This window comes from Cibotium barometz, chromosome 12 (assembly GCF_041138505.1).
Source record: "Cibotium barometz isolate CiBa-2024 chromosome 12, ASM4113850v1, whole genome shotgun sequence".
Classification (NCBI taxonomy): Eukaryota; Viridiplantae; Streptophyta; class Polypodiopsida; order Cyatheales; family Cibotiaceae; genus Cibotium; species Cibotium barometz.
In genome coordinates this window covers 13117838-13134862 of record NC_141057.1, presented here as the reverse complement: position 1 = coordinate 13134862, position 17025 = coordinate 13117838, and the positions used below count along the sequence as shown (strand labels likewise).

Below are 17025 nucleotides of genomic sequence, written 5' to 3'. Positions count from 1 at the left end.
ACAGTCTACGTTTCAGTCTACAGCAGTTCTCAGTCTCCCAATCATCATCCCCATCTGCCCCAGCCATCTGGTAAAGGTAACATAGCATTCATAAGCATTTACAGCATTCTAACATAGCTTGGAACAGTCCACCGTCTTCTTTTCTCAGCCTCAAGTGTGCAGCCCTTCCTCATGCCCTTGGGAAGAGTGCATAGGCTCGAGATCAGTTCATCGAGGTGTTTCTACAGGCATGTAAAGTTCAGCCAGGCTTCCGATCCTCCGAGATCTTGCGTTTGGCTTATCTACAGTCCACAGTCATTCTCTCTAAAGAAATAAAGCAAATACTATCTCGTTATCGGGATAGGGGGACCTTCAGTGGGTAATTCGGGACCCAATCTGGTGTACAGTTCTCATATCTCTCTCTCATCTCTTTAAAGTTTGAAGTATTAAAGTGGATTGCTAAACTCACGAAACTCAGGATACAGAAGACGGTGTGAGCATTTGTGTGACAAGATCTTCCAATACAAAGACTTCTGCTGCATATCACAACACCAAAGCTGTCCGCGCACAGGAAAAGTACCAGGTGAGAGACGCTAGCACGTTGAGCCCACTGCTGATTGCTGGTACCTGTCCAATGTGTGGAGACCCCTTTGTCGGTGGGTGATGCCAGCACTTTGAGCCAGCTAATTGCCTATACCTGTTCCACGTGTTTGCTGATTGCTGGACTGTTGTGAGTTCTCTGCTGCTTAGAAGGGTGGAGGTTGGCCTTGCTCAAACACCACCCAGGAGGTCGCTTCACCACTGTGAGGAGAAAGGCGGCTGAAATGCAGAGCGTCTATTACAGGAGGTTGCTTCAGCACTGTGAGGAGAAAGGCGGCTGAAACGCAGAGCGTCTATTGCAGAAGGTCGCTTCACATTGTGAGGAGGAAGGCAGCTGAAACGCAACCTTAGAAGCTTCTCAAGCCAAAAACGCAAGCAAGGAGGCATCTTCAAAACGAAAAATCAAGTGTCCCTTCACTGTAAGTTTACTGTTCATTGGCATCCTGTGTGTGTAAGTGAGCCTACCTCATTGTAAAGGAGTTAGACACTGCCCTTGCTCATCAAGCGAGTGGTAAGACCTCCCCTCCTTCTTGAACCATCATGTCCAAAGAGATTGGAGCTTCTATCGATAAGTTTGACATGTATGGCAAACTCAAATCAAGTATATGCTAATGTTTAAGGGCCTATGGCCATTGGTCAAGGGAACCAAGCAATTGGATCCATCCAAGGAAGGGGATGTGGAAGATGATGAGATGGCTCTCAATCCATCATAGCCCTACATCTCTCCAAGAAGCTTATTCATCTTGTGTCAAACAAGAAGATGGCAAAAGAAGCGTGGGATGAGCTTGAAGGTCTCTATGGAGCCAAAACCAAGCACTCGAGGATTTCTCTCAAAGCGAAGTTCTTTGGACTTCAACTTAATGAGGGTGAGTCTCTTGGTGACTTCCTAAGTGAGATGAAAGGGATCATAACTCAGCTTGCATCCATTGATGCAAAGGTAGAACAAGAGGATGCTATGCTCTTGAAGAGCACGCCGGAATCCTATGATAGCCTCGTGATGACCTTGAAGCATCTTCCCGATCCTACATTCGAAGGGACGGTTGCTGCACTCCTCGAAGAAGACCGCAAGAGGAAGGAAAAAGGAGGGACTTCATCTCAACTACTTCTACTTCTTCCAATCAAGCGCTAGTGGTAAGTCATGGTAAAGCTCAATTGAAATGTTCTTTTTGCAAACGGAAGGGCCACATGGAGAATCAATGCTTCAAGAAGGACCCATCCAAGAGAACATGCAACAAATGCAGTGACAAGGGCCATTGTGGGAGAGATTGCCCCAAAAGTGCAAATAAAGAGGATGGGAATTGGATGGGACCATCCCTCTCTTCAACTCCACCCAATGATGGCCTTCTCTAATGAAGGAGAAACATGTATCACCTTGATAGATGCTTGAAGGCACAACCTATCGCTATTTTTCTTTGTAAAAGCCTACCATATAAAGGCTTCTTTTTTATTTATTTATCTTGTGTTGTATCCAATCCTTCACCATGCATCATGAGGCATGACCCATGGTTCACATTGAAGGGGGGTGTTGAGAATGAAGCGACACATGTATGATGATGAAGGCAAAGTGTGTGTGTGTGTGAACAAGCAAGAGAGGCTTTCATGTAAAAACCTAGATGGATAAGGGTTCGTGGCAATACCCCAGCCACTATAAAGGGGGGGTAACCCTAGCTCGTATGAATGAGTGGGTAAGCCTTCTATGTATGAGGCTGAAAATCATAAGTGATAAGCTTTTGATTAAATTTGTGTGGCTGTCTTGAGCGTATCTATCTCTCTTCCTCTCTCCTTGATCTCTCACGATTCCGCTGCTGGCTTCTCTCTCGTAGCTGCCATGCCAAACTTGTGACATTAATCACCTCTATTAGGGTTGATATCATACTCTAATGATGTCTTCTTTCATCTTTCATCCACCACAGCTCTCTTGCAACTCTCACACACTCCACAGCCATCTCAAATCATGTATTTTCTCAACAACCCCAACAAGGACAAAAGCCTTCCTAGAATAAGTCCCAAATAGACCCACAGATTGATGCTCGCTGAAGCTCCCGCCCCCCCTCCTTGCTCGCGTTGCCTGCACAGCTGCGCCCGTCGCCTTCCCTGCCTGTTCGCCCCCTCGCCTCCCCTCGCTCCTCGCGCCTCCCCTTGCCCCCCCGCCTGCCTTCGTTGCTGCGCCCTGCATTGCCCGCCGCCTATCCATTAGCCCCCCCCCCCCCCCCCCCCCCCCCCCCCCCCCCGCCTGCATTCACTACTGCACCCCCTCCCACATTGCCCGCCGCCTATCCATTAGCCCCCCCCCCCCCCCCCCCCCCCCCCCCCCCCCCCGCCTGCATTCACTACTGCGCCCCCTCCCACATTGCCCGCCGCCTATCCATTAGCCCCCCCCCCCCCCCCCCCCCCCCCCCCCCCCCCCCCCGGCCTGCATTCACTACTGCGCCCCCTCCCACCTGCCTTCGCTGCCGCCGCCCTGCTCTGCTCGCCGCCCTTCCTCACCTTCGCGCCCCCCCCCCTTTCTTCGCGCCCCCCTCCCCTCTGCAGCGCCCCATCACCCCCCTCCGCCAGCTCGCTTTCCTCCCCTCCCTCTTGCGCGCAGCTCCCGCCCTCCCCCCCCTAGGGTTTCTCCTTCGCCTTCTCCCCCTCCCCCCTCCTTTTTCTTGCTTCCGCCCCCAGGGGGTTTTGTTTTCCTTTTTGCTCCCTCTTCCGCCTCTCTGTGTGCAACTCGGTTCTAGCAGGATCCCGCCTTCGCCGCAGCTTCAAACTCTGATGGAGGCTCCTCCCGCCCCGCCTCAGAGGGACTCATCCGCAGCCCCCTTGCCCGCCCCTGAGGACACCCCCATCAGGCTTTCTCTTTCGCCAGAAGAGGAAGCGAGCCTCACCGCAGAGGTGGAACGCCTCCAGGCTCATTCCACCATCTGCCGTATAGTCGGCACTCGCCCCATCAGAGGGGAGATCAGGGATCTTCTTCATAGGGGGGGGATGGATAGATCAGAGAGTGGAGTTCTCGGGGCTCCCGAATCAGTGCTTCATTTGCAGGCAGGTCGGCCATCTGGCCAAGGCCTGCCCTCGCAGGAGACCCCGACCCTCACCACAGCAGCAGGCTACTGATGGCCCGTCCACAGATTCGACTCAGCAGGCTGCCTCCGGGACACCTGCTCAGGCCACAGAGACCTCGGAGTGGCAGCCTGGACAGGGGCGCCGCCGAGGGAGACAGCCACAACAGCACGCCCAGAGACCGCTGCAGCAGCAGCCACAGTCTCAGCCTCACTGGGTTCCCGTGAGGAACAGCTTTTCTCCCCTCCAGGAGGAGACCCCCGCGGCGACGACGACTGAGGACCAGGAGATGCCAGCACCCCCTCCTTCACCCCCCCCACCCCCGTCCCCTCCCACCGCCTCGCTTCCACCATCGCCTCCTCCCGTCTCCGCTCCGGTTTCGGCAGCGGCTCCCTCTCCACCCTCCTCGCCCCCCCCTCCTCCCCCTCCGCCCGCCTCACCTTCCTGGGAGGCCCTAGCAGTCCCCTGGCGTTCACCTGCAGTCCAGAGGGCGCTGAGCACTGACCTCGCTCGAGCATCACAAAGGAGACCTACTATGCCGATTCGGGCTTCACGGATTTCATCTATCCGCAGTCGGCTGAGTCGCCTTGGCATTAGACAGCGCTCGGAGGCTTTTGATTATGCCTTCACACGGCTTTTTGGAGCAGAGGGCCCCCATGAGCCAGCACCCATCCGAGTTCATGTAGTGATACCTCCGGCCCGCGGGGAGGAGGCACTAGACTCAGCGGTGGCCTTCTCGTTCCCTCTATGTGGCCCTTGCAACCGGGAGTGGACTCTAGAGCTCGCTCTCAGCACTTTGAAGACTCAGGCAGTTGAGTTTTCTCATCACATGAGCGATCTGGAGGTGACAGATGTGATAGGCCGACTTTGGGAGTTGGCTCATTTTTTCTTGGATCCCGGGAGTGTGGATACCTCAGGGATTCGGCATTTGGTCGTTCGCATTAGTGGCAGACTTAGCACGGGATATGTGTGTATACACGAGGTTGCTCTGTCAGAGCGGGAGGCAGTCGCCATGGGCCACACCCACTGGTGCCTGATCCGGGATTCTTGCAGTACACCGGGTGGGCAGATTCGCAGCTGCTCGGATGGGGACTACTCTCCATCCAAGCCGCTTGCGAAGGCCCGCCGTACGACTGAGACAGCATCCACCTCAGCAGGGCATCCATGAGGATCATCTCATGGAATGTACAGGGCCTTGGCGGAGCACATTTTATACGCTATCGTGGTTGCTTGAGGCAGGAGCTTCAGAGATGCCTGGTTGGTGGCAGCATTGATATTTGGATGATGCAGGAGCACCACTTGGGTGAGAGCAGGATCCGGAGATATGGTTCGGTGATGCCTGATAGATGGGACACTTTTTGGTCTGCAGGGTTTGGTCCTTTGGGTGGACAGGGAGGAGTATGCATGGTCATTGCAGATGTATGGCGGCAGGCCATTGTGGATCGAGGGATCATTGTGCCTGGTATAGCACAGTATGTCATTCTGAGGATGCATGATGAGCTATTGGGCGTGCTCAACGTCTATGCGCCCAATCATGCTAGTGCCAGAGCAGAGTTCTGGACCCAGGTTACGGATGCACTGCCGGTGTGTCGGGGGAGACTTCAACATGCTTGAAGACCCGGCAGATAGGGTGGGAGGCAGTCATGTTACAATGCACGGCACGGAGCTTGCAGCTTGGGACCGGTTTTGCATGTCACTGAGGATCACTGATGCATGGCAGCATGGGGCTTTCTCCCGGTCTCAGGACAGTCTTAGTTTCTCTCGGTCGGATCGCCGGCAGGGAGGGACTAATCTATCACGGATTGATCGCTTTTATGTGGGCGACTGGTTAGGGGAGCGAGGGGGCTCCGTCGGCATTCTCGCTGGCACCTCGTTTTCAGATCATGCGCCAGTTATCTTGACATTGGAGGAGAGGACACGGGAGCCCAGCTTGCAGTTGAGGATCCCAGAGAGGGTACTTACAGATCCCAGTCTCGCTGAGGACATTGAGAGGATCTGGCATGATAGTCAGTGCTCTGACCAGGATGCAGCGGGCCGGTGTGCCCAGGGACTCATCGATCTTAGCTCTTTTCTGCACGCTGCAGCTTTGACACGACTCGGAGAGATTCGCGAGCGGGAGCATCGGCTGAGACGCAACCTTGCTTCGCTACAGCGCCTTCAGGAGCAGCAGCCTGCATGTGAGTGGGTGGCGTCCCAGCTGAGCCAGGCACGCCAAGAGGTTAGAGAGGTAGAGGAGCAGAGACATGAGTTTTACTATCGTCGTCGGGCCTCTCAGTGGACGCAGCTTGGTGATAGAGTGACTGGAGAGTTTTTTGAGATCACTGGACCCCGTCATGCGCGAGCAGGAGTCCGCCAGCTTGGTAGACCGGATGGATCGGTAGCTACGGAGCTCAGGGAGATCAGAGCCATTGCCACTGCATTCTATAGAGACCTACTTTTAGCGGAGCCAGCCACTGAGGATCGAGATGTTTGCAGACAGACTGTGTGGGCCCATGTGCAGAGGAGGGTCACAGACCATATGCGTACAGTTCTAGGTGCGCCTCTGTCAGAGATTGAGCTTGCCGAGGCCTTGAGGGTCCTGCCGCGACATAGTTGCCCAGGGGAGGACGGACTAACGCCGGCCTTTTTTATGCGCTATTGGGACCTTTTGGGGCCAGGCCTCCGCAGGGGTTTTCAGCATGTTTTGGACACTGGGGTGATGCCGCAGAGCTTTTCAGAGGGCTTGATCTATCTTATCTCCAAGGGGGAGGGAGTATCAGATGATATTCGGCATTGGAGGCCTATTACGATCCTCAATACTGTCTACAAGGTCTTAGCAAAGACCTTGAGTTTGAGGATCCAGCCCTTCCTGGGGGAGTTGATTCATGCTACTCAGACAGGATTTGTCAAGGAGCGCAGTATCCTTGACAACATCTTTACTTTCTGGGAGGCGACGGCCCGAGCTAGATTTCTTGGCGAGGACTTGGTCGTGATGCTTCTCGATTTTGAGAAGGCATACGATAGAGTTGATTGGGGTTTCTTAGAGGGCACTATGCTTCGCCTGGGCTTTGAGCTAGGATGGATCAGAGGGGTGGCGGCTCTGTATTCCACAGCTCGCAGCCAGGTGTTGATTGCAGGAGGACGGGGGGCGAGTTTTGAGCTGACCAGATCAGTCCGTCAGGAGTGTCCCCTCGCCCCTTTTCTTTTTCTCTTCTTTGCGGAGGCTATGAGCATGTATTTGACGGCAGAGGAGGTTGGTTTGAGAGGACTTCAGCTCCCAGTCCGGGGGGAGGACCTGCTTGATGCTGAGTTTGCAGATGACTCGGGCTTATTTTTGCATGGCCAAGAGGCCAATCTTCTTCGGGCAGAGCAGTCGCTCCAGGATTTTAGTGCAGCTTCGGGAGCATTGATCAATTGGCGCAAGACAGTGGCCTTTTGGATCAGTAGTGCTCCCACTCCGACATGGAGCCCGGACCCCGGTTTTAGATGGATTCCTCCAAGCACAGCAGTGCGGTATTTGGGATGCCAGATTGTTGGCCTAGATTTGTCACCTGAGCAGCAGATTGCCCCGCTTCTTCTGAGCATTCGGAAGAAGCTTTTGTATTGGAGTACAGCTCGACTATCCTTGGCTGGGAGGGTGGTGGTGGCAGATCAGGTGCTGTTAGCGACCATGTGGTACATTACGTCTTGCTGGATCTTCTCGAGCTCTTGCATCAGCCAGGTACAGAGGCTGATCAGGAACTTTCTGTGGTCTGGGCGGGACGGTCAGCCAGCTCGGGCAAAGGTTGCATGGGCAGTTATTACACTTCCGCTGGCTCAGGGAGGTTTGGGCATTATAGATCCAGTCAATCAGAGTAGAGTCTTATTGGGGAAGCTTATCGTTCGGGGGTTGCTTCCAGGCGCTGAGCCTTGGAAAGAGCTCCTCTTGCAACGGCTGCAGGCTCGGGCGCCCCCAGCAGGGGGCACTTGGGCAACAGAGATTCGCTGGATCTTCATAGAGATGAGGAGGACAGGCCTCAGTAGAGGATGGGAGGACAGATTTGCATTGAGTATCCTGAGAGCTTGGGAGCTGCTGAGACCGGGGCTCTCTCAACGACCTCCTTCTTGTGTTGAGGAGCGGGCCAGACAGCCGCTCATCTGGAGCCCAGCGGTTCGCACAGAGCAGGGTCATATGCTGGGATCTCGGCCTCGTCTAGCCTGAGGGCCTTTAGCGGCAAGCCCAGCTCGTAGTTTTGGAGACTGGCAAGCCTTCTGCAGTCTCCCAAAGGAGATCCAGGTGGAGAGGCTGAGTCACTTCAGAGGGGGGTTGATTATGAGGGATGATATTCAGGAGGCACTCACAGAGGAGTGGTTCACGCCTCTCGAGCCAGTGGCCCCACGGTGGATGGGAGCCTTTACACAGTTGGAGATCCTGATTGCTGTCAGAGCTTGCACTGAGGATGGCAGTTGCCTCTACTATGAGATTCAGGATGAGGGCAGACTCCAGAGAGTGGAGGTGGAGTCGCCTTTGGTTGCAGAGTGCACCTTTCAGAGGATTCGGGTAGTGGCCGCCGCTTCTCGGAAGTGGCATATTGACCCCGACTCTGCTGATGTGCTCCCGGATTGGCGCATATGGGCATATGCAGCGCGCCCCTTGGCCCGGCTACAGTGGGACCCCGGGTGTTGGGGTAAAGGCATTATGCCCACCCTTATAGTGTGTACAAGCCCATAAGTTATAGTACATAGTACACTTAGTACTTTTAATGTACTAAGTGCACTATGTGTACTAGTGCAATATACATGTGTGATAGGGGAGACACACACTCATTCCCATGAGTTGACTTATCCCCACAACTCTCTCTCTCTCTCTCCCTTGTTTCTTTGTGTATGTCTCCCACATGAATCTCTAACCCTAATTCTCTCTCCGATTCAACGCACAGCAGGCGGGCGTCCATCGAATACTAGGCAAGAAGAGCTGGGATGTTGGATACACACCACGCTTGCTGCAGTGTAAGACGGGGGTTCAAAGGATTCGCTTCTTCAACTGAAGGCTCCGTGGAAAGCCCGATTGGAGCTGTGCACCCCAATGGAGATGATGAGAGCAACAAGCAGGAGCAACAGCATCAACATCAACAAGAAGTGCCCCCCCCCCTTTCTGCAACAGCATCAACACAAAGAAATTCAGCTTGCAAATCTCAGAGAAATTCAAAAATTAAGAGATATTTGCCTTCAATTTTGGGAATTTCTTATCAATTCAATCAATTGAGCAGGTACAAGTGTCGAATTGCTCAATTTTGAGCAAAATTGGCAAAATTGGGTGACATTGGTCACAATCAGGATCAATTTGCAGGAAATTGGATGTCGAAATTTGCGGCTTTTGATGTAATTGTGCAATTAAGCAGTCATACATGCTGTATGATGTGAGAAATCGCACATTCGGGCAAAATTGCAGCAAATTGCAATGCAAATCAAGGGGCTTTTGTGCCGATTGGATTGATTTGCATGCAGGCACTCGTATTTGATGCTTTGGGCAATGTGTTGATGCCTGTCAAGCACTCAATGTGCCTGTAAATCAAGGGGCTTTCATGTATTGGATGTATATGTGGCCAGGGGGAAGCACTGTGAAGACTCTGGATGCCTTCATGTGCGTCAATGTACCATGTATGATCAGCAATTGATCTTAAATCAAGGGGCTTTTCAAGATTTTATGCTTGTTGAGCTTGGCAAAGCAGCAGGCAAGACATTTATGCCTTGAATCCTCAGAAATCAGCTTGCAGTCAAGGGGCTTTTGCCCAATTTCTGTTCGGGACTGTTGTATGCAGTGTTCGGGACTGTAAAAGTCTGATTTTCACTCATTTGGACAGCCAGGAGAGCATTTATTGCTACTGTACCTGCTGGTACAGATTTGGCACAGCTTTGTGCAAGTTTTGGCATGGCTGTACACTGATTTGAGTGAGGAAAAGGTTCAATTTCAGCTGCTGTACTTGCCGGTACAGGTTTGGTACATCACAGGTGAGCACTTAGTACTGCTGTACAGTACTTTGGAAGGGCAACACAGCACATTTAAGGTGCTGTCCTAAATCTGCAGCAACCAGATTTTGGTGATTTCATCACATAAAGTGGGAGAAAAGTTGCATTTGTGCTTCCGCAGTGGGAGATAAAGCTTGGGAGAATAACTGTGAGCACTTTGTGTGCTTTTGGTGCAGTGTTTGCACATTTTGCAGGGAGTCACGCATTGACAGGTTGCATATTGCTATGGCAACCACAGGTGAGAGCTCTTCATTGCTTCACATCAAGAAGCTTGAAGGCTCACATAACTATGATATTTGGCAAACCCAGTGCTATAATGTGTTGCTCCAGAAGAAGCAGCACAAGCCTATCAAAGAAAGGGGTGTAATGCCCGCTTCTCTTACTGCTGAAGAGTGGGAAGATATGGATGAGCTGGCAAGATCCACCATCATGTTGTCTGTGTCAGACACTTTACTTTTCAGCATTCGTGAAGAGAAGACAGCTTGGGGAATGTGGCAGAGATTGCAAGACTTGTATGCCCAGCAAAGTGCCTCAAGCAAAGTGTATTGGTTGAAGAAACTCATAGGTCTTCAGATGAAGGAAGGGGCGTCTATGACAGCCCAGTTAAATGAGTTTAATGGTATTGTCAGCCAAGTTATAAATCAAAAGTTGGCAATGGACGATGAGTTCAAAGCCACTTTTCTCTTATGCACTTTGCCAAAGAGTTGGGACACATTCAGGACAGCCACTAGCAATTCGAATGCTATGCTGTCATATGCAGATGTTGAGGGTGCTCTTCTTCAAGAAGAGATGAGGGGTAAAAGCCAAGAACGGGGAAGGAGCAAGTCTCGCTCCAAAAAGGATTTGGAATGCCATTATTGTGGCAAGAAGGGACACATCAAAAAGCAATGCTACAAATGGAAAAATGATCAAAGGGAAAAGGGAAAAGGCAAAGACAAAGACAAAGATGAAGCCAAAGATGTAAAGCCAAAGGGCAAAAGTGGAGTCAAGATTGAAGAAATCAATGTGTCACATGCAGGTGACAGTGAGGATGAGGTCCTATTTACGTCTTCACTTGATGCCCAATCACCTCTTACAGGTGGTCATGGTATGCACTCATGGATCATTGATTCAGGTGCCTCCTTTCATGTCACAGGTTGCAGAGACTCGTTTGTCAGGTATACTGCTGGCAATGAAGGAGTGGTTTATTTGGGTGATAGCCATGCATGCAAGATACTTGGCAGAGGTGATGTGAGGCTTGTGTTTTTAGATGGCTCACAGCTTATGCTCCATGATGTCAGGCATGTGCCTGAGATCAAGAAGAACCTGCTTTCTACTGGACAGCTTGATGATGCTGATTATTTACCACATTTGGTCGTGGAAAGTGGAAGATTAGTAAGGGCTCACTGGTTGTTGCCAGAGGCTCTAAGGTGGACACTCTTTACTTCATGCATGCAGGTGTTTGTCACCATGCTAATGTAAATGCAACCGAGCTGCCGGAAATCTCTATGTGGCATAGCCGGTTGGGACACATGAGTGTCAAAGGAATGGAGCAATTGTCTCGTTTGGGTTACTTGCCTTCTCTAAAGTTTTCAAGTTTTCAGTTTTGTGAGCATTGTATTTATGGCAAGCAACTCTAGTGCCCCCACAAGAAAGCTCTTGGACAGAAAGATGCTCAGTTAGAGCTTGTGCATACAGATGTATGTGAGATGCCTCAGCTTTCTTTGGGAGGGGCAAAATATTTTGTGTCTTTTATTGATGATGCCACACGTAAAGTGTGGGTTTATCCTCTTCGTTTGAAGAGTGATACATCTCAGTGTTTGAGAAGTTTGTTGCTCTTGTTGAGAATCAAACTGGTAAAACACTGAAGGCTTTGCGTTCCGACAATGGTGGAGAGTATATGTCAAAACAGTTTCAGGACTTTTGTGATGCTAAAGGCATCAAGAGGGAGCTCTCTACTCCTTATGATCCTCCACAAAACGGGACAGCAGAGAGGATGAACAGGACCATTCAAGAGAAGGTCCGTTCTATGTTGTCACATGCTGCATTACCTCATGGTTTTTGGGCTGAAGCTGTTATGACAGCCGTTCATCTTATAAACAGGTCACCTAACACGAGGCTTGGTGGAAAAGTGCCAGAGGAAGTATGGACAGGAAAGCCTCCATCATACAAGCACTTGAAAGTGTTTGGTTGCGTTGCGTACGTGCACATACGCAGGGAAATGCGCACCAAACTTGATCCTAAGTCTCACAAATGTATATTCCTAGGATATGGTGACAGAGGTGAAATGGGGTATAGACTTTGGGATCCCGTGAATAGAAAGATTATACGTAGCAATGATGTCATTTTTGATGAAACATGCATGTATAAGGAGCCTGCAAGGCAACAGGAGCCTGGCAGAGTCATCTTTGATGATGATGGACATCATGGACAACAACCAAGGGCTGTAAATCAGCCATTACAGCAGCAAAACCAGCCCTTAAATGGTGCTGAAAATGGTCCAAATGGACAGCCAGAGGTGGTAGAAAATATCCCTATGGATATGCCACAGTTAGAGGAAATACCGGGCATGATATTTCAGCCTTATGGCATGGAACAGGAGCCACCAATGGGTGATATGCAGGCTGGACAGCAACCTGCAAATGATGGTCATTGGGTATGGAGGTCCACAAGACCCTCCAGAGCCCCTGACAGGTTTGTTCCAGGGGTTGATTACTTGATGCTTACTGACTGTGGGGAGCCCTCATGTTATAAGGAGGCTTTACAGAGGGCAGACAAGGCTCTTTGGGAGCATGCCATGAAGTCAGAGATGGATTCTCTGCACAAAAATGGAACATGGAAGTTGGTGCATTTGCCTGCAGGCAAGAAGGTTTTGCCATGCAAGTGGGTTTACAGGCTCAAAGTTGCACCAGATGCAAAGCCAAGATACAAAGCCAGGTTAGTGGCTAAGGGCTTCAAGCAGGAATATGGTGTGGACTTTGATGAGATCTTCTCTCCAGTGGTCAAAATGACCACACTTAGAGCTGTGTTAGCTTTGGTTGCGCATGATGATCTGGACTTGATTCAGATGGATGTGAAGACTGCTTTTCTTCACGGTGATCTCCATGAGGAGATATATATGCAACAGCCAGAGGGTTATGCAGTGAGTGGAAAGGAGAAGCTTGTATGCAAGCTGAAAAAGAGTCTTTATGGGCTCAAACAGGCATGGTATCATAAATTTGATACATTCATGAAATCCCAGAAATTCAGGAGAAGTGACATAGATCATTGCTTATACACCAAGAAAGCTTTGGATGGCAGTCTATTGATCCTCATCTTGTATGTTGATGATATGTTGATTGCCGGGAAATCTCGTAAGGAGATGGATACCTTGAAGCAGAGGCTGCATCAAACCTTTGATACGAAGGATTTGGGTGATGCAAATCACATTTTGGGTATGCGGATACTTCGGGACAGAAATCAGCATGTGTTGTATTTGTCTCAGAAGGAATACATTGGCAAAGTCTTGCAGAGGTTCAATATGGACGGGGGGAAGAAGACTAGTACTCCTTTGCCTCCATATGTGAAACTCAGTGCTATGGACAGCCCACAGTCGGACAGTGACAGGGCTGATATGGCCAAGATTCCGTATGCTTCAGCTTGTGGCAGTCTCATGTATGCCATGGTTGCTACTAGGCCGGACATTGCATTTGCAGTGGGAGTGGTTTCTAGATACATGGCCAACCCTGGCAAGAAGCATTGGGAAGCAGTGAAAGGTGTCATGAGATACCTGAAGGGCACACAGGATATGTGCATTTGCTTTGGCAAACAGGATGCATTAGTGCATGGTTACACGGATTCGGATTATGCCGGTCATCCAGATAACCGGAAGTCTACTACCGGTTATGTGTTTACATTCACAAGAGGTGCTGTGTCATGGATATCCAGGATGCAGAAGTGCACTGCCTTATCTACTACAGAGGCCGAGTATATTGCAGCCACAGAGGCTTGCAAGGAGGCATTATGGCTATCTCGGTTAGTGGTTGATTTGGGCTATACAGGGGATATTCCATTGTTGCATTGTGACAGTCAGAGTGCCATCCACTTGGCAAAGAACCTTGTCTTTCATGCAAAGACGAAGCATGTGGATGTGAAGTATCACTTCATCAGAGAGGTGATAGAGAACAAGCAAATTCAGCTTGTTAAGATTCATACAGATGACAACCCGGCTGATCTGTTGACAAAAAGTTTGCCTCCGGAGCGGTTTGCTCATTTTTGCACACACTTGATGGGCATTGGATGAGGCCAGTTTTAGCCTTGATATGGCCTTGTATATTATCATGTACATGCTGATTTTTCTTTTCCTTTACTTAAGGGCACTTTGCCTTTAAGTGGGAGGTTGTTGGGGTAAAGGCATTATGCCCACCCTTATAGTGTGTACAAGCCCATAAGTTATAGTACATAGTACACTTAGTACTTTTAATGTACTAAGTGCACTATGTGTACTAGTGCAATATACATGTGTGATAGGGGAGTCACACACTCATTCCCATGAGTTGACTTATCCCCACAACTCTCTCTCTCTCTCTCTCCCTTGTTTCTCTGTGTATGTCTCCCACATGAATCTCTAACCCTAATTCTCTCTCCGATTCACCGAGGAGTACGAGTGGCATGATCCTTATGCATCCCTTGAGGCCACAGAGATTACCTTTTTCCAGTATACTGTTCGGCTGGGGCGGCATATTTTGACGGCGAGGAGGACGGTCTCTCCAGCGGCAGCGGGGCATTGGTGGCTACAGGGACTCTCACAAGAGTTCCTGGAGGATTTTTGGGCTCGGCTCTAGGCTAGTCGACAGGCCCGCAGGATCTGGACTTTTCAGTGTGGCTGGTCGCCCACAGGGGCTCAGCAGTTGGCATTTGGCTTGTTTACAGTGGTCTTCCGGCGGCCTGCGTCCGATGCGGCCACCCTATGGAGACATAGAGACATTGCCTTTGGGATTGCCCTCAGGCGCAGCAGATTTGGCTGCGGATGCTGCGTATTCTGGCCCCCCTCTCTCCAGAGGGTATGTTTACGTGGGGTGCCGCTACTTGGTCGACTTCGTCAAGGCCTGCTATGGGCTATGAGATGGAGCAGGGCAGTCAGGCCATCAGATTTATGAGGGGCCAACCTCGCCTGGTTCCGGCACCGGATTTCTCGTCCGCCAGCTGGACACAGGAGAGGGATTTACGGTGGGAGCTCCTCAGCAGCCTCACCATCTGGTTCACCTGGACGGCCCGGTGCTTTACGGCCTTTGAGGGGAGATTGGAGCCACCAGCAGAGACTGTACGGGGGATTTGGCAAGAGTTGATCCACACCCTGCGAGGACAGTACGACCGCATCCGGGGAGACTCGGATGAGGCGATCTTGCGGCGCCAGGCCTTTCACACCACTTGGCGCTGCGGCCCCTTCTACACCTTACACACGGGATCCCCCCATTGGCACTACAGGCCACCTGTTTGGCTCTCCCCCCCCCCTATTGTATGATTTAGCCTCTCAGTCCTTTGTACTGATGCTTGTATTTTGCAGTACCTAGGGAGAGTCTCCCGGGCTGCCATGCTGTATTCACTGCTCTGTTTCTCTTATGAGCAGGAGAGATCTTTTGTAGCCCTACGGGCGTTTTTTATATAACTAATGAAAGGATCTTTTCTCGGGGGGGGGGGGGGGGGGAACAAAAGCCTTCCTAGCAAAAGATGTGCAGGTTATTGCCAACACAAATCGATATGGATGAATCTAGTTTGCAAGAAAACTGATCATCCAGCATCTGTCAGTGACGCCCAAACTCGTGGGTTTACATCAAATAGATATCAACACTTCACTAAATCAAAAAACTGTTTACACTATTATCCCAGGGGATCATATCATGTGAGGCTTCCAAGATCACTTTCATCTAGCCTAAACGAAATGCAGCATGCCCCATGGCATCCTAGCTCCACCTCTTCATGACTAGCAAAAGTCTCTGTTAATTCCAAGAAGCCTTGGTAATTTTGCGAGACCCCAAAGTCATTATCAAGAGGTAAGCAGTACAACGACCTTGCATTTTCAGTCCAAAATATTTAAGGTGCTAGAGCGATTTGGCATCAAGGCACAAAAGCAGGTCAGACCAGCAATGGTCATTGTATCCAAGCACTTACCCCTTACATGGAAAAGGCACATGGAAATACCCAACACATGGATGGCTGGCAGCCTGGTGACATATATAGTTTCAATAATACCATCCTAGACCCTGGTTCACTAAGAACCTATCGTACCCTGTATTCTAAATAAAACAAGAAGCAATGACAATCAACCAGCACCTATTACGCCAGCACCTGTTACACCACACCAATTAGAGGCCGCATTCACAAAGCCTAGGCCCACTATGAAGCAACCCAGCAAAGCCCTTGCATATACTCGTGTGATGACACCCATCGCATAGATGATGAGAATGCCATAATGCCCAGGAAGATAGCAGTATCTGTAAAATTTAGGCAGCTATCCAGAAGATCACCTAGATCACATGTTACTGCCCCATGTAAACCAAAATTGATATGGATGACTCTAATACCATCCTAGACCCTGCTTCACTAAGAACCTACAGAAGGTGGTGCCAAATGCACTGTTTTCTCTGAGAAAGGTTGTTGTGTACAAAGGACAAGAATCAATGACAGTCGACCAGCATTAAACACACACACACACACACATACAGAAGATCCTGATTTCTGACCATATCCAGTGTGCTTAATGAGGCACCCTCAACCAGCTTTAGCCTGCAAAACTCAAACTACTGTTAGTTCATTGGATCTTCTTGGAGGGGCTGGCTAGCTCACCACCCAGCAAAAGCTCCCCTTGAAAGCATCCCTTATCCTGAGGCTAGACCAACACCTCGCCCACCAGCCCTGGTGTCCCAAACCACCTGAACCCACCATCCAGGTGTTGGGCTTGCTGCAAAACAAGGCCTGGTCCAAGTCTGATTCCCACCATCTTTAGGATGATATTCATGAGCCTAATCGTCACTTATGCAGATTATTGTCCTTAACTGTAAGGCCACTTCACACTAACTCAATCTTAACTTACTCAAACTCAATAATAAATAAATGTGCCACAATTGAGCCCCACTAATTAGCATTAATCTAAGCTCATTGGTACTGACTTGAGTTAACGTAACCTGCTTACAAACCATGAATTTCACACCACTAAGGATGGCGTGTTCACAAAGCATACGCCTACTATGAAACAAACCCAGAAAAACCACTACGTACTCATGTAGATGACACCCATCGCATAGATAAAAAGGATGCCAGAATGCCAGGGGCAGCTCGCAGCATCCAAAAGATTTAGGTAGCTATCTAGAAGTTCACCTAGATTCCACACTGTTTGCTACTTTCTCATACCTCCAAACTGCAACGTTATCCCCTTGTTTAACTGCTTGAAATTGA

At 50.2% G+C, this 17025-nt stretch overlaps 1 pseudogene across 1 annotated transcript in view; it reads right to left on the bottom strand.

Moving 5' to 3' along the window:
• The window catches only part of LOC147633076 (uncharacterized), a 76404-nt pseudogene that overhangs the window by 13069 nt on the left and 46310 nt on the right, over positions 1–17025 (bottom strand). The window lies entirely within an intron of this gene.